The sequence below is a fragment of the Ranitomeya imitator genome, chromosome 9 (genome assembly GCF_032444005.1).
Source record: "Ranitomeya imitator isolate aRanImi1 chromosome 9, aRanImi1.pri, whole genome shotgun sequence".
Lineage (NCBI taxonomy): Eukaryota > Metazoa > Chordata > Amphibia > Anura > Dendrobatidae > Ranitomeya > Ranitomeya imitator.
This window is the reverse complement of record NC_091290.1, coordinates 56,151,778-56,162,069: the sequence shown is the minus strand read 5'-3', so window position 1 is coordinate 56,162,069 and position 10,292 is coordinate 56,151,778.

The following is a 10,292-nucleotide window of genomic DNA, read 5'->3' as shown; positions in this document are numbered from 1 at the left end:
TGTTTCTTCTAATAGGGGAAGTTAGATCTTCGGCTGGTGCGAGACGTCTAGGATCAACGTAGGCACGTTCCCCGGCTATTGTTATTTGTGTGTTCAGGTTTAGGGTCGCGGTCAGCTCAGGTTCCATCACCCTAGAGCTCGTTGGTGCTTGTCCTTTTGTGATTCCCTGCCATTGGAATCATGACAGTATAGCCGGCCAAAATGTTTGGGCTGAAGTAGGAGGAAAAGTAGTCTGAGGAAGTTTTTTTTTTTTTTTCTCTCCTCTGAGGTTGCTGCCTAGCCTTAATTGCAGCCTGGCTGATTTTTTTTTTTTTTCCTCCTCTTAATCCTTGAATGGCTCTGACCTTAGCTGTTTATCATGGACGTCCAGAGTTTAGCTTCCAGCTTGAATAATCTTGCTGTTAAGGTTCAAAATATACAAGATTTTGTTGTACATGCTCCTATATCTGAACCTAGAATTCCTATTCCAGAGTTCTTTGCTGGAGATATATCTAGTTTTCTGAATTTTAGGAACAATTGCAAGCTGTTCCTTTCTTTGAAATCTCGCTCTTCTGGAGACCCTGCTCAGCAGGTTAAGATTATTATATCTTTCCTGCGGGGTGACCCTCAAAATTGGGCATTTGCATTGGCACCAGGGGATCCTGCGTTGCTTAATGTGGATGCGTTTTTTCTGGCATTGGGTTTGCTCTATGAGGAACCTAACCAGGAGATTCAGGCTGAAAAAGCTTTATTAGCTCTCTCTCAGGGGCAAGATGAAGCAGAAATATATTGTCAAAAATTTCAGAAATGGTCAGTGCTTACTCAGTGGAATGAGTGCGCCCTGGCTGCAAAGTTCAGAGATGGCCTTTCTGAGGCCATTAAAGATGTTATGGTGGGGTTCCCTGCGCCTACGGGTCTGAATGAGTCTATGACTATGGCTATTCAGATTGATCGGCGTTCACGGGAGCGCAAACCTGTGCACCATTTGGCGGTGTCTTCTTAACAGGCACTTGAGACAATGCAATGTGATAGAGTTCAGTCTAGAAGTGAACGGCAAAACTATAGGCGGAAAAATGGGTTGTGCTTTTATTGTGGTGATTCAGCTCATGTTATATCAGCATGCTCTAAACGCACAAAAAAGGTTGATAAGTCTGTTGCCATTAGTACGTTACAGTCTAAGTTCATTCTGTCTGTGACTCTGATTTGCTCATTATCATCCATTTCCGTCGATGCCTATGTAGATTCAGGCGCTGCCCTGAGTCTTATGGATTGGTCATTTGCCAAGCGATGTGGGTTTAGTCTTGAGCCTCTGGAAGTCCCTATTCCTTTGAAGGGAATTGACTCTACACCTTTAGCTATGAATAAACCTCAGTACTGGACACAAGTGACCATGCGTATGACTCCCGTTCATCAGGAGGTGATTCGCTTCCTGGTATTGTATAATTTACATGATGTTCTAGTACTTGGTCTGCCATGGTTACAAACTCATAATCCAGTCCTTGACTGGAAAACAATGTCTGTGTTAAGCTGGGGATGTCAGGGGGTTCATGATGATGCACCTCCGATTTCTATCGCTTCATCTACTCCTTCTGAGGTTCCTGTATTTTTGTCTGATTATCGGGATGTTTTTGAGGAGCCTAAGCTCAGTTCGCTTCCTCCTCACAGGGATTGCGATTGTGCTATAGATTTAATTCCTGGTAGTAAATTTCCTAAAGGTCGTTTGTTCAATCTGTCAGTGCCAGAGCATACTGCTATGCGGGATTATGTTAAGGAGTCCTTGGAAAAGGGACATATCCGTCCATCTTCGTCCCCTTTGGGAGCAGGTTTTTTTTTCGTGGCCAAAAAAGATGGGTCCTTGAGGCCTTGTATAGATTATCGTTTTTTGAATAAGATTACCGTAAAATATCAGTATCCTTTGCCTTTGTTGACTGATTTGTTTGCTCGCATTAAGGGGGCTAAATGGTTCACTAAGATTGATCTTCGGGGTGCGTATAATCTTATACGAATAAAGCAAGGTGATGAGTGGAAAACCGCATTTAATACGCCTGAGGGCCATTTTGAGTATTTGGTAATGCCTTTCGGACTTTCTAATGCTCCTTCAGTCTTCCAGTCCTTTATGCACGATATTTTCCGTGAATATCTGGATAAATTTATGATTGTGTATTTGGATGATATTTTGTTTTTTTCTGATGACTGGGAGTCTCATGTTCAGCAGGTCAGGAAGGTGTTTCAGGTCCTGCGGGCTAATTCCTTGTTTGTAAAGGGCTCAAAGTGTTTCTTTGGAGTCCAGAAGATTTCTTTCTTGGGGTATATTTTTTCCCCTTCTACTATTGAGATGGATCCCGTCAAGGTTCGGGCTATTTGTGACTGGACGCAGCCTGCATCTCTTAAGAGTCTGCAGAAGTTCTTGGGCTTTGCTAATTTCTATCGTCGTTTTATAACTAATTTTTCTAGTGTTGTTAAGCCTTTGACGGATTTGACTAAGAAGGGTGCTGATGTTGCTGATTGGTCTCCTGCGGCTGTGGAGGCCTTTCAGGAACTTAAAAGCTGGTTTTCTTCTGCTCCTGTGTTGCGTCAGCCTGATGTTTCACTTCCTTTCCAAGTTGAGGTTGATGCTTCCGAGATTGGAGCGGGGGCGGTTTTGTCACAGAGAAGCTCCGATTGCTCGGTGATGAAGCCATGTGCGTTCTTTTCTAGAAAATTTTCGCCCGCTGAGCGGAATTATGATGTGGGTAATCGGGAACTTTTGGCCATGAAGTGGGCATTTGAGGAGTGGCGTCATTGGCTGGAGGGTGCTAGACATCGTGTGGTGGTCTTGACTGATCACAAAAATCTGATTTACCTTGAGTCTGCCAGGCGTCTGAATCCTAGACAGGCTCGTTGGTCACTGTTTTTCTCTCGTTTCAATTTTGTGGTTTCATACCTGCCAGGTTCAAAGAATGTGAAGGCGGATGCTCTTTCTAGGAGTTTTGTGCCTGACTCCTCTGGAAATTCTGAGCCCACTGGTATCCTTAGGGATGGGGTGATATTGTCGGCCGTCTTCCCAGACTTGCGACGTGCTTTGCAGGAGTTTCAGGCGGGTAAACCTGATCGTTGTCCGCCTGAGAGACTGTTTGTTCCGGATAGTTGGACCAGTAGAGTCATCTCCGAGGTCCATTCCTCTGCGTTGGCAGGTCGTCCTGGAATATTTGGTACTAGAGACTTGGTGGCCAGGTCTTTTTGGTGGCCTTCCTTGTCGAGGGATGTGCGTTCTTTTGTGCAGTCTTGTGAGGTTTGTGCTCGGGCTAAGCCTTGCTGTTCTCGAGCCAGTGGATTGTTGTCACCTTTGCCTATCCCGAAGAGGCCTTGGACGCACATTTCCATGGACTTTATTTCGGATCTCCCTGTCTCTCAAAAAATGTCTGTCATCTGGGTTGTGTGTGACCGCTTTTCTAAAATGGTTCATCTTGTACCCTTGCCTAAGTTGACTTCCTCCTCTGAGTTGGTCCCTCTGTTTTTCCAGAACGTGGTTCGTTTGCATGGGATTCCGGAGAACATCGTTTCTGACAGGGGATCCCAGTTTGTGTCTAGATTTTGGCGGACGTTCTGTGCTAAGATGGGCATTGATTTGTCCTTTTCGTCTGCATTCCATCCTCAGACGAATGGCCAGACGGAGCGAACTAATCAGACCTTGGAAACTTATTTGAGGTGTTTTGTTTCTGCTGATCAGGATGACTGGGTTACCTTTTTGCCGCTGGCCGAGTTTGCCCTTAATAATCGGGCTAGTTCTGCTACCTTGGTTTCTCCTTTCTTTTGTAATTCGGGGTTTCATCCTCGTTTTTCCTCTGGTCAGGTGGAGCCTTCTGATTGTCCTGGAGTGGACATGGTGGTGGATGGGTTGCATCGGATTTGGAGTCATGTGGTGGACAATTTGAAGTTGTCCCAGGAGAAGGCTCAGCAGTTTGCTAATCGCCGTCGCCGCGTGGGTCCTCGACTTCGTGTTGGGGACTTGGTGTGGTTGTCTTCTCGTTTTGTTCCTATGAAGGTCTCTTCTCCTAAGTTCAAGCCTCGGTTCATCGGTCCTTATAGGATCTTGGAAATTCTTAACCCTGTGTCGTTTCGTTTGGATCTCCCGGCATCGTTTGCTATTCATAATGTGTTCCATCGGTCGTTGTTGCGGAGGTATGAGGTACCTGTTGTTCCTTCGCTTGGGCCTCCTGCTCCGGTGCTGGTGGAGGGAGAATTGGAGTATGTTGTAGAGAAGATCTTGGATTCTCGTGTTTCCAGACGGAAACTCCAATATTTGGTCAAGTGGAAGGGTTATGGTCAGGAGGATAATTCTTGGGTGGTTGCCTCTGATGTTCATGCTGATGATTTGGTCCGCGCTTTTCATAGGGCTCATCCTGGTCGCCCTGGTGGTTCTCGTGAGGGTTCGGTGACCCCTCCTCAAGGGGGGGGTACTGTTGTGAGTTCTGTTTTTGGGCTCCCTCTGGTGGTTACTGATGGTACTGGGTGATTTGTGTTCTGCTGTCTCTGGTGTCCACCTGTTCTATTAGGATTTGGGAGTTTCCTATTTAACCGGGCTTTCTTGTCATTTCCCCGCCGGCTATCAAGGTTATCAGAGTGTTTTGTTACCTCAGCTTCTGGCTTCAGTAATCTTCAGGACAAGCTAAGTTTTTGATTTTCTTGTTCCACGTTTTGCTTTATTTTTGTCTTGTCCAGTTTGCATATAATTGTTTCTTTCTGCTGGTTGCTCTAGTGGGCTGTAATTGCCCCTCATGTTCCATGAGTTGGAACATGAGTTCAAGTAATTGCAGGATGGTTTTTTGAAGGGTTTTTTGCTGACCGCGCAGTTTACTTTTGTATCCTCTGCTATCTAGTTTTAGCGGGCCTCATTTTGCTGAATCTGTTTTCATACTGTGTATGTGCCTTCCTCTCATTTCACCGTCATTATATGTGGGGGGCTGCTATTTCTGTGGGGTATTTCTCTGGAGGCAAGAGAGGTCTGTGTTTCTTCTAATAGGGGAAGTTAGATCTTCGGCTGGTGCGAGACGTCTAGGATCAACGTAGGCACGTTCCCCGGCTATTGTTATTTGTGTGTTCAGGTTTAGGGTCGCGGTCAGCTCAGGTTACATCACCCTAGAGCTCGTTGGTGCTTGTCCTTTTGTGATTCCCTGCCATTGGAATCATGACAGTATATATACAGGACAGGAGGAGTGGTACTGTGCAGTGTATATATACAGGACAGGAGAAGTGGTACTGTGCAGTGTATATATACAGGACAGGAGGAGTGGTACCGTGCAGTGTATATATACAGGACAGGAGGAGTGGTACTGTGCAGTGTATATATACAGGACAGGAGACGTGGTGCTGTGCAGTGTATATATACAGGACAGGAGGAGTGGAACTGTGCAGTGTATATATACAGGACAGGAGAAGTGGTACTGTGCAGTGTATATATACAGGACAGGAGGAGTGGTGCTGTACAGTGTATATATACAGGACAGGAGGAGTGGTACTGTGCAGTGTATATATACAGGACAGGAGAAGTGCTACTGTGCAGTGTATATATACAGGACAGGAGAAGTGGTACCGTGCAGTGTATATATACAGGACAGGAGGAGTGGTACTGTACAGTGTATATATACAGGACAGGAGGAGTGGTGCTGTACAGTGTATATATACAGGACAGGAGGAGTGGTACTGTGCAGTGTATATATACAGGACAGGAGAAGTGCTACTGTGCAGTGTATATATACAGGACAGGAGGAGTGGTACTGTGCAGTGTATATATACAGGACAGGAGGAGTGGTACCGTGCAGTGTATATATACAGGACAGGAGAAGTGCTACTGTGCAGTGTATATATACAGGACAGGAGGAGTGGTACTGTGCAGTGTATATATACAGGACAGGAGGAGTGGCACTGTGCAGTGTATATATACAGGACAGGAGGAGTGGTACTGTGCAGTGTATATATACAGGACAGGAGGAGTGGTACTGTGCAGTGTGTATATATATATATATATATATAGGACAGGAGGAGTGGTACTGTGCAGTGTAAATATACAGGACAGGAGGAGTGGTACTGTGCAGTGTATAAATACAGGACAGGAGGAGTGGCACTGTGCAGTGTATATATACAGGACAGGAGGAGTGGTACTGTGCAGTGTATATATATATATATATATACAGGACAGGAGGAGCGGTACTGTGCAGTGTATATATACAGGACAGGAGGAGCGGTACTGTGCAGTGTATATATACAGGACAGGAGCAGTGGCACTGTGCAGTGTATATAAACAGGACAGGAGGAGTGGTACTGTGCAGTGTATATATACAGGACAGGAGGAGTGGTACTGTGCAGTGTATATATACAGGACAGGAGGAGTGGTACTGTGCAGTTTATATATACAGGACAGGAGGAGCGGTACTGTGCAGTGTATATATACAGGACAGGAGGAGTGGTACTGTGCAGTGTATATATATATATATATAGGACAGGAGGAGTGGCACTGTGCAGTGTATATATACAGGACAGGAAGAGTGGCACTGTGCAGTGTATATATACAGGACAGGAGGAGTGGCACTGTGCAGTGTATATATACAGGACAGGAGGAGTGGCACTGTGCAGTGTATATATACAGGACAGGAGGAGTGGCACTGTGCAGTGTATATATACAGGACAGGAGGAGCGGTACTGTGCAGTGTATATATATATATATATATATATATATATATATATATATATATACAGGACAGGAGGAGTGGTACTGTGCAGTGTATATATATATACAGGACAGGAGGAGTGGTACTGTGCAGTGTATATATATATATATACAGGACAGGAGGAGTGGTACTGTGCAGTGTATATATACAGGACAGGAGGAGTGGCACTGTGCAGTGTATATATACAGGACAGGAGGAGTGGCACTGTGCAGTGTATATATACAGGACAGGAGGAGTGGCACTGTGCAGTGTATATATACAGGACAGGAGGAGTGGTACTGTGCAGTGTATATATACAGGACAGAAGGAGTGGCACTGTGCAGTGTATATATACAGGACAGGAGAAGTGGTACTGTGCAGTGTATATGCAGCGCCCCAGGGTCCTGGTCGTTGCAGTAATATCTTTCTCCTCTAGGGGGAGTGATGTTACGTCTGAAGGCAATAAAGGAGATCACTTTACCAGGTATCACAAACCACACAACACACTTCACACTCCAGTCCACCAGGGGAAGCTATGCTCCTATATATTAGGGCACTCTTCACAATTAGGTAAAACTGGTGGTCTGGATAGGAAGTTAGGCAGAAGCTGACTGGGCTTCACCCAGGGAGTACCTGTCAGGCAGACAGAGGAAAGGAGGAACTTCTAGCAGTTACCGACAGAGGGTCCCTGGCAGGGGTGGGATCCTGTCAGAGGCCTAGACAGAAAAACATGGAGCTGCGACTGCCTAGCGATGCGGCAGCATCCTAAGGAAGGACACGAAAGAGAATTGTATTGTAGAGGGTGAGAAACGAAGTCATAGCAAAAGGAGAGGAAAACCAGGAGGAGTTCTGCCCTACAAAGGCTGCCTCCTTCTGAGGCGCAGGATACGGTAGCCGGAACACCGAGGGAGCAATCATCTCCATGCCTTGCTCCAGAGACCAGCAGGACAGTTAATTGCACATTGCTGATCCGCACCTATACCCAGGAGACACAGTGGCAACTTGTGGGGGTTGGGGGCGTGCTAGAGTCCCTGTAAAAAGCCTCAGGCCACCAGTCATACGGGTTTGTTCCTATCCATCTGGGGGACAGAGAGAGACATAACATCTAGAACACCAACAACAGTTGTGAGGACCTTACGAGAGGCTCAGCAGCAAGGTACTACAACATCCAGGTGCTAGAGGAAGGCTACTGATTTCCACTTGGATAAGGGGACTCTGGATTTGCCTTCAGACCGGCCGGACTCTGCCTGCCCTGTGATCTGGTGCTCTGGACTGTGGATGCTGAAGCCTTCAGTAAAAAAAGGTAAAGAGACTGCAACCTTGTGTCCTCGTTCTTCACTGCGCCTTACACCATTCACCATCCACCATCTACACACCAGGAAGCCCTGGGGACATTCTTCACCTGTGGGAAGGTATACCAACTAGCTGCCATAACATCACCCCAGCGGACCCCTAAGCAGCGTCGGTCACCCTGTCCGAATACCACAGGTCGGTCACGAACATATCCCTTTAAAGACCTTTCCCTTTTACACGGACGTCCCAGGGCCACGGACCGTGTCAGCCACCGTGACAACCCCCTGTGAACCGCAGGACCCGGTACCGAGTACCCCTAGCCCCTGGGGGCGATCCATCTTGATTAGACCATGTTCCTGCACAGTCAGACACGGCCATTACACAGTACACAGCAGGGGCACATTTATAAGATTATCTCAGCACATGAAGATTATTTTTAAATACATCCAATTGTGGAAATGATTATTAAAAGCTTAATTAGAATTAACTTTGCTCATGGGAAAACCAATCTAATCTTCTGCCTTGCTCTTAACATCTGGGCAACAATCTCTCAGAGTTATTGTCCCATTTGTAGTAGGTGGCCGGTGTCCAATGGATAACCTTTCTTTGTGCGGTCTGAGAGCGTCAGGGTGATTTAGCTTGTTCGGCACAGTTTGTGCTTGTGAGGTCTCATTCTTGGCATGCAAGGATATAGATATATGAGTTTTCATCTAATAAAGGCCTCATGGCCATCCACACCCAACCTGGATCTAAACCCAGAATAGCATTATGTCCAAAATAATCAGAAATGTCATCCTTTAACCCTTTCCAAACTCTTGGTTTTGTCGGGAGAGAGTAATTAAATCTGCTAGCAAAACTCTGCAAAGACTATATAATGGTGGTCTGTTGAACGGACAAACAAAATGCGATTTACACAGATTTTTCTGACCTTAATAAGTCTATATCTGTCAGCTCTTACCCAACAACTACAAGAAAGTAACTGTACGTGAATGGCAGCACATCAGGGGACTGCGTTTGTACAATGGGTGGCCTTAAAGGCAGGGCTGTGGAGTTGGTAAGCCTAACCTTCGACTCCGACGCCTCAATTTCCATGACACCGACTCCACCAAAATGGCCTCCGACTCCAATTCTGACTCCACGACTCCAACTCCACAGCCCTGCTTAATGGCAGTAGTGAAAGTGTGTAGGAAAGTAAGTGATGTGGCACTGCTGTATATGGAGCGCCCCCGTAGGAGTGGGGTACTCGGAGCCGGGCCCTTCGGTTCTCAAGGGGGATGTCATGGTGGCAGACCCGGTCCGTGGCCCTAGGGGCGTCCGTTGTAAATGGGGAAAGGTCTTTAAAGGGGAAATGTTCGTGACGCCACCTGTGGTATTCGGTCAGGGTTACCGACGCTGCTTAGGGGTCCGCTGGGGTGATGTTATGGCAGCTAGATGGTATACCTTCCCACAGGTGAAGTATGTCCCCAGGGCTTCCCAATGTGTGGATGGTGGATGGTGTGAGGTGCAGTGAAGAACGAGGACACAAGGTTGCAGTCTCTTTACCTTTACTGAAGACTTCAGCATCCACAGCCCAGAGCACCAGATCACAGGGCAGGCAGAGTCCGGCCGGTCTGAAGGCAAATCCAGAGTCCCCTTATCCAGGTGGAAAATCAGTAGCCTTCCTCTAGCACCTGGATGTTGTACCTTACTACTGAGCCTCTCGTAAGGTCCTCACAACTGTTGTTGGTGTTCTAGATGCTATGTTTCTCTGTCCCCAAGATGGATAGGAACAAACCCGTATGACTGGTGGCCTGAGGCTTTTTACAGGGACTCCAGCACGCCCCAGCCCCCACAAGTTGCCACCGTGCCTCCTGGGTTTAGGTGCGGATCAGCAATGTGCAATTAACTGTCCTGCCGGTCTCTGGAGCAAGGCATGGAGACGCTTGCTCCCTCTGTGTTCCGGCTACCGTATCCTGCGCCTCAGAAGGAGGCAGCCTTTGTAGGGCGAACTCCTCCTGGTTTTCCTCTCCTTTTGCTATGACTTCGTTTCTCACCCTCTACAATACAATTCTCTTTCGTGTCCTTCCTTAGGATGCTGCCGCATCGCTAGGCAGTCGCAGCTCCGTGTTTTTCTGTCTAGGCCTCTGACAGGATCCCACCCCTGTCAGGGACCCTCTGTCGGCAACTGCTAGAAGTTCCTCCTTTCCCCTGTCTGCCTGACAGGAACTGCCTGGGTGAAGCCCAGTCAGCTTCTGCCTGAGTGAAGCCCAGTCATCTTCTACCTAACTTCCTATCCAGACCACCAGTTTTACCTAATTGTGAAGAGTGCCCTACTAAATAGGAGCATAGCTCCCC